Source organism: Lethenteron reissneri, chromosome 21 (genome assembly GCF_015708825.2).
Source record: "Lethenteron reissneri isolate LAM-NWPU_2019-01 chromosome 21, ASM1570882v1, whole genome shotgun sequence".
In the NCBI taxonomy this organism is placed as follows: Eukaryota; Metazoa; Chordata; class Hyperoartia; order Petromyzontiformes; family Petromyzontidae; genus Lethenteron; species Lethenteron reissneri.
In genome coordinates, this window is record NC_083799.1 from 18,524,401 (window position 1) to 18,532,188 (window position 7,788).

A 7,788-nucleotide genomic window follows, 5' to 3' on the forward strand; every position below is an offset into this window, starting at 1 on the left:
GCGCTCAACTCGGGCAACTTGCCAACTCGGCGCGAGGTTGAGGATTGAGATTGGCGAGGTTCAGGGGGAGCGTGGGGGGCAGGATGTGCGGGAGGGCGGCCTTGTACTCAGATATGTATTCGTCCGGTGTGATAGTCGTGGCTAGGAATCGAACCCAGGCGGCCAGGTTCGTGGCGTGGTGCACCCTGGGTTCGTCATTACGTGATAAGTAGCAAGACACGGGGGTCATTGCTACCACCAAGGTAGTACAATGCCTGGCTTGTGCCTCTCAGGGGCCTCGTCTGGTGTAGATGAGGTCGTGGGTTTGATCCCGATCCTGACGCCTCCACGTGGTCGCGTGGATTGTTCAATATAGCTCAGTGGCACCTTACCTGGCCAAATTAAAATAAAATTGTTTAATAGTTTAAACTGTCTAACACTACAGGAAACCCAGCGGCTTTTGTATAACAGCTGTGCTCTGCTGATGAAAACTCAGAGAATTCGATGGGTTGCCAAACACATTTGTATTATGATAATGCGGTTGTTAAACGGGCAATCGTTTCATTGTTGCGTGTTGTTACATAGCGTTAGCGGCAACCTAGCAAGAGGTCGCACGCGACACATCTTGTGACATTGCATCGTACAATCCAATGACGTTCGGATGCTGCGTCTAAATTCGACCACAGGACCAGACGCTCTGCGTCTTCTTCATTGCAGTGCCCCGGACGTGCCGACCTCGACAATACACAACACGTGACAACATCATCATCGTCATCATGGTCGTGCTGCTGCTGTCAAACCCAACAATTGTTTCCCATGTGTGGCGGGACCTCACACACACTGATGATGTCGTATCGGCGAAATTGGCCCCTCCTCTGACAATGAGCAAAGAACACTGCTCTGTTGGCAACAGTCGGGCACGTGTATTCTATACGGAGAGCCATGCAGAGTCGGTCATATAGACAGAGCTAAAAAAAGGGGGGCTTCCATTGGAACCTCATTTGCCAGAAGCAAAAATATGATAATTGTTTTTTTACCCTTTAATCTGGCAACAAAACTGACACCTTTTTTACAAGGAGTCATGTTTGCATAGACCACAATACCTGCAGTCATAATGCAAACAAAACACATAACTCTGATAATGTGCATTGGGCAGCGTCATTGTTAGCCTCGTGCAGTGCGATTGTGGCCAGGCAACCACAACTATGGACCACACAAGTAAACCACTGTAATCATGACAATAATTTGCATTTGTCGTGCGCATTTCATCCGTAGATCTCACCAATGCGCCCCGTGTATGAATAGCAGTGAATAAACAAAGCTCGATAGGTAAACGGCGGGGGATGAAAGCCAATTTACTCTCTCACTCATTCACCCACCAACTCTCCTACTCACCTACTCATCCACTCACCCACTCACTCACCCACCAACTCTCCTACTCACCCACTCATTCACTCACCCACTCACTCACCCACCAACTCCCCTACTCATCCACTCACTCACCCACCAACTCCCCTACTCGCCTCCTCATCCCCTCACCCACCCACACGCTCAAAACTAGTGGAATGTATTGACCAATTTAAAGAGGTGAGTTCTCAAGACGGGACTAAAATAGCTCTAACGACGCTGAGTGTCCTATTAGCGAAGACAAATTGTTCCGTTGTTTGGGAACTGCACAGCGGGAAAAGCCCAATCACTCCTTCAAAGGAAGGCGAGGAAGAGCCAAACGCCACGAACTCTCTTTTTAAATCCTTTATATTAAGTTCACTTGCTTGCTTGCGCGCTTACGACCGTGCAAATCTTTCGGTCGTTTTTTAACCCACTTCCCGTGATCCAATCGAGCTGACATTTTGCACACAGACTCGTTGTGCGTAACAATTTATTTTCGTGAAAATTTTTTTCCAATATTTTACACTTTTTAGGAAAAAAACCATTATATTTAAGTACCAATTGCTTAATGGTGGCAGGCAATCATCTGACCCATAGGTGGCAGCCATCTCAAGCCAGAGGACGAGAGGACTCTAGCCGCCACGCATATAAAGGATTTATAGTGAAAAACTTTGTTTTTACGGGTTAATTTTTCCTCTCTGCTGAAGCCCTCTCGTCGTGGCTTAGCAGACAGACCTCGACATTGGCATCGCACCCCTGAACCACGTTGCTGTACTGCCATCACGCGCAAGAATTTAAAACAAAAATCAAGCATCGTTATCCTGACACCGCAGCAATGATCTCTAAAACAATGGACACGGGTTAAGCATGCGTGGGCATAGGCGGGAGGGGGAGAAAGTCGGTCCATATGCTCGTAAAGTTTTATCGCGGAATAGAAATATAGAAATATAAAGTGCCCCGTTAATTTATCTACACTTTGATCCTCGACCGAGCTGAGAGAGGCGAGCGGCAACAGCTTTCAATTTGCCGGGGAGTCTCCACTCTCTCACAATTCGGCAGCCATTCCCCTCCCAAGCGACGCAGCAACTTTCACAGCCAGAATCAGAGGAATTTTGATGAGACGTGAGGCTCTTTTTGTTTCAAACAGATGGCGAGTATAGGCGTGTGAGCGAGTTCCAAAAGCAAAAAAAAGCAACGATAGGAGTGAAAATTAGAGAAAATAGTGAAGCCCTAATTGTTTGTTTTTTATCAGTCCGATTTATCAAGACTGGGCAAGGCAGCAAAACAACAACAAGACAGTCCCATGATCACACGGAGATAGCAACGTAAAGTAGTCCACTCAATAAAACGGCACATTAACATCCAACTCATTTCCCCTCTTCCGAAGCGTGCACTTGGCAGCCAAACGCCCGTTAACGAGCGCGCAATGTTTAAGTTTCAGAGTCTTTAGGGCCAACGCCATGTGCCGGGCTAAATGTTCAGCGTGCGCATCACACACACACATCCCACCCCCCCAGCATAGACTTAACTGACTTGATTTGAAGCTTTCGTGACTGCAGGAGCCCATCCTCTTTGGTTCTTTCGGTGAAGTCACGTGGGTAGAAAGATAATAGATCACGACGTTTCGATCGCAACACAAGCAATCGTCATCAGGTGGCGACAACCACAGCAATTTAAAAAAACACACTGCTGCAGTTTTTTCTTGCTGTGGTTTTCCCAGAAGAAAAAACTGCTGCAGTTTTTTCTTGCTGTGGTTTTCCCAGAAAAAAAAACTGCTGCAGTTTTTTTCTTGCTGTGGTTTTCCCAGAAAAAAAAACTGCCGCAGTTTTTTTCTTGCTGTGGTTTTCCCACCTGATGATGATTGCTTGTGTTGCGATCGAAACGTCGTGATGGATTATTTTTCTACTTACATGACTGTTGGGGCCACCAGCTGCGGTTAGCGAGTAGCAACACCGATTTTAAAGACCGGCACGGCCCACACGATGGGGTGGGTGGACAGCTTTTGTCTTCCTCTCGGCGACGTTGACAACACTCCGCACCGGCTACTCATCTGAGACTGAGTCGACCTTTGAGACTGAGAAGCCCCGCGATCGGCTCAGTGTTGGTGGCCGTGAGCGGGAATCGAACTCAGCTCGCCCGGCTCGCAACGGAGCGGGTGACCCACTTCACCTGCATCTCCTCACTACTCCCGACACGCACAGAGTGGCGGGTAATCCAAACATTACCGGTTAGAACGATGGGACGTGTTTTTTTCATTAATATTATTTACACGCTTTTATCAAACTCACTCTGTCAGTTGTCGTATCCTCAAATCTTGCAACTCAAACTTTACCCACTTTCCAACGTGTTATCGACTGCAAACTTGGTAAACGTATGTCATACTGATGACAATATTATATTCTATCATTAAAATAAAAAATATATATTTTTAAATCATCTTTTTTATATGTGATGTTTCGGCTTGGGTGTAATTGTCCACGCTCAACTCACGTTGGCTGTAAATCACCACGGTTCCTTACGTTATGGAAAACCTCGGAGCCACTTCCTGGAGTCGTGGAGTTCTGCCATTACTAGGACGGTACATTTCATTAAAGCGTGTTTTTTAAAAGTATTTTTTATATATTTTTTTGTTTCTTTGTTTCATCCCCCCCACCTCCACCCATCCCGGCGACGAGAAACGGGTCCCCACCACAGTGAGTGGATGGGCAGGTGGTGTGTGGTGGGGTAAAGCGTGGGTCACTATTACCGTCTCGCCATCTCGAGGAGCTCTCCCCCTGTAGTGGATGGGCGACGCGGCCAGTAGCAGGGGCGTGAGTGAGAAATTGCTTTACATTCATCATAGATAATAAAAACAACATTTTGAGTTCGAGCGCGTAAATAGAAATGTGTCGCGAAACCGGACACTCCCCCGACACAGCCAACCAGCAAGGTCGGTCACTTGAAACAAAACGTGCCAATTACATTAGTTGCAACTTCAGTGTGTTGGAGAGTAAACACGCAACAACATGAACAATTCGAGTACTAAAGTGGAAATGAAAAAACAACAACCACCAACCCGCGCACGCACACGCACACGCGCGCACACACGCGCAAGCACACACACACGCGCGCGCACACACACACGCACACACACACGCGCGCGCACACGCACACACACACACTTATACTAATCGCCGTCTTATTGGCAGGTTCATTTTCTCCGTGGGCCTCAGCGCAGACGTCGGCAGTGATCGCTTCGAATCGCGTCATCTGTCGCCAGCAGCTTGAGAAGTTGCGCATTATGCATTTGAATTATTATTATTAAACAACGCGAATTGCCGATTGGCGTCTCCGCATGCGCGTGCCATCACTCCCCCTCCTAACGGCCTCTTCAACAGCTCTCCCAGGTCTCATGAGCACAGTCTGGAAGAGCCAACACGCCTTTGTGTGATGTGTCTCTCACTCTGTATATCTCACTCTCTCGCTCTGTATATCTCACTCTCTCGCTCTGCCTCCTACAAAGCCAAAGTTTCCCCCTTTATCCTTCACAGACTGTTGAGGCAAGTGCTGTTAGCGAGCACCTATGAAAGGCCGGAACGGCACACGAGGAGGTGGGTGACCAACACCGCGCCCGGCCGCCTTTGTCTCCCCAGCGGCGAGTTTTACACAACGCACAAGGTGCTCATTTGAGGCTGAGTCGACCTAGAGGAGGCCCAGGAACGGTTCCGATAATCGCCACTGGGTGTCGACCGTGAACGGGAATCGAACTCGGACCGCCGGTTTCGCAGCGCAGCGCGCTAACCGCTACACCACCGCTGTCCCCCCCACACACACAAAGATAAAGATCCCCCGTATAGCCTTGACAGACTGTAGGCGCAAGTGCTGTTAGCGAGCACCTATGAAGGCCGGAACTTTACACGAGGGGGTGGGTGGCCAGTACCACGCCCGACCGCCTTTGTCTCCCCAGTGGCGATGTTTACACACGACATCAGGTACTCATTTCAGGCTGAGTCAACCTAGGGGAGGCCCAGGACCGGTTCAGATAATCAGTGTTAGCCGTGAGCGGGACTCGAACCCGGATTGCCGGGTTCATAGCGCAGCGCGCTAACCGCTACACCACCGCTCCCCACATACATACACACACACGTACACACACACACATACACACACAAATACACACACGCGCGCGTGCACGCGAATTTCCACAAATCTCCCGTTCGACGGTATCGATTGTCGGGGCAAGTGCTGTCGCAATGGTGATCATTGTGACAGCCCCTTTGTGCCGTCAATCCACCGATGGCTCAAGCAGCCGCACGCAGTGTGGACGGGGACTTGGGGTCGTCTTGAACATACTTCTCCACGCTGGTCAGAACGGGCTGGTGAGCGTGGGTGGGGGAGGGGGGGGCAGCCCCAGATCACGTGTTCGTCGCCCCCTCGTTGTTAGTCGTGGTCGGGACTCGAACTCAGTTGGCCGAGTTGAGAGGAGAGTGCGCTAACCACTGCGCCACCGCTCCACCCAAGCGCTACTCGCGAGCGCCGATTAAGGGAAGCTCAGCGCATGACGGGGTGGTGTGATTGTGGTGTGTGGTGTGTGTGTGTGGTGTGATTGTGGTGTGTGTGGTGTGTGTGTGGTGTGTGATTGTGGTGTGTGTGTGTGTGGTGTGACTTTGGTGTGTGTGATTGTGGTGTGTGTGTGGTGTATGTGTGGTGTGTGTGTGTGTGTGTGTGTGTGTGTGTGTGTGGTGTGATTGTGGTGTGTGTGGTGTGTGTGTGTGTGGTGTGATTGTGGTGTGTGTGGTGTGTGTGTGTGTGGTGTGATTGTGGTGTGTGTGGTGTGTGTGTGTGGTGTGATTGTGGTGTGTGTGGTGTGTGTGTGTGTGGTGTGATTGTGGTGTGTGGTGTGTGTGTGTGGTGTGATTGTGGTGTGTGTGTGATTGTGGTGTGTGTGTGTGGTGTGATTGTGGTGTGTGTGTGTGTGGTGTGATTGTGGTGTGTGGTGTGTGTGTGTGGTGTGTGTGTGTGGTGTGATTGTGGTGTGTGGTGTGTGTGTGTGGTGTGATTGTGGTGTGTGGTGTGTGTGTGTGTGGTGTGATTGTGGTGTGTGGTGTGTGTGTGTGGTGTGTGTGTGTGGTGTGATTGTGGTGTGTGGTGTGTGTGTGGTGTGATTGTGGTGTGTGTGGTGTGTGTGTGTGGTGTGATTGTGGTGTGTGTGGTGTGTGTGTGTGTGGTGTGATTGTGGTGTGTGGTGTGTGTGTGTGGTGTGATTGTGGTGTGTGTGATTGTGGTGTGTGTGTGTGGTGTGATTGTGGTGTGTGGTGTGTGTGTGGTGTGATTGTGGTGTGTGGTGTGTGTGTGTGGGTGTGTGTGTGGTGTGATTGTGGTGTGTGGTGTGTGTGTGTGGTGTGATTGTGGTGTGTGGTGTGTGTGTGTGTGGTGTGATTGTGGTGTGTGGTGTGTGTGTGGTGTGTGTGTGTGGTGTGATTGTGGTGTGTGGTGTGTGTGTGGTGTGATTGTGGTGTGTGTGTGATTGTGGTGTGTGTGTGTGGTGTGATTGTGGTGTGTGGTGTGTGTGTGTGTGGTGTGATTGTGGTGTGTGTGTGATTGTGGTGTGTGTGTGTGGTGTGATTGTGGTGTGTGTGTGTGGTGTGATTGTGGTGTGTGTGTGGTGGTGTGTGTGGTGTGTGTGTATGTGATTGTGGTGTGTGTGTGGTGTGTGTGTGGTGTGTGTGTGTGTGTGTGTGTGTGGTGTGTGTGTGGTGTGTGTGGTGTGTGTGTATGTGATTGTGTGTGTGTGTGGTGTGTGTGGTGTGTGTGTATGTGATTGTGGTGTGTGTGTGGTGTGTGTGTGGTGTGTGTGTATGTGATTGTGGTGTGTGTGTGGGGTGTGCGTGGTGTGTGTGTGTGGTGTGTCTGTGGTGTGACTGTGGTGTGTGTGTGGAGTGTGTGTGGTGTGTGTGGTGTGTGTGTGATGTGTGTGGTGTGTGTGTGGAGTGTGTGTGGAGTGTGTGTGGTGTGATTGTGGTGTGTGTGTGATGTGTGTGGTGTGTTTGTGGTGTGTGTCTGTGGTGTGACTGTGGTGTGTGTGTGGAGTGTGTGGTGTGTGTGGTGTGTGTGGTGTGTGTGTGGAGTGTGTGTGGTGTGATTGTGGTGTGTGTGTGATGTGTGTGGTGTGTGTGTGGTGTGTGTGTGTGGTGTGATTGTGGTGTGATTGTGGTGTGTGTGTGTGTGTGTGGTGTGATTGTGGTGTGTGTGGTGTATGTGTGTGGTGTGATTGTGGTGTGTGTGTGTGTGGTGTGATTGTGGGGTGTGTGTGGTGTGTGTGGTGTGATTGTGGTGTGTGTGTGGTGTGTGTGGTGTGTGTGTGTGATTGTGGTGTGTGTGTGGTGTGTGTGTGGTGTGTGTGGTGTGTGTGTGATTGTGGTGTGTGTGTGTGGTGTGAGT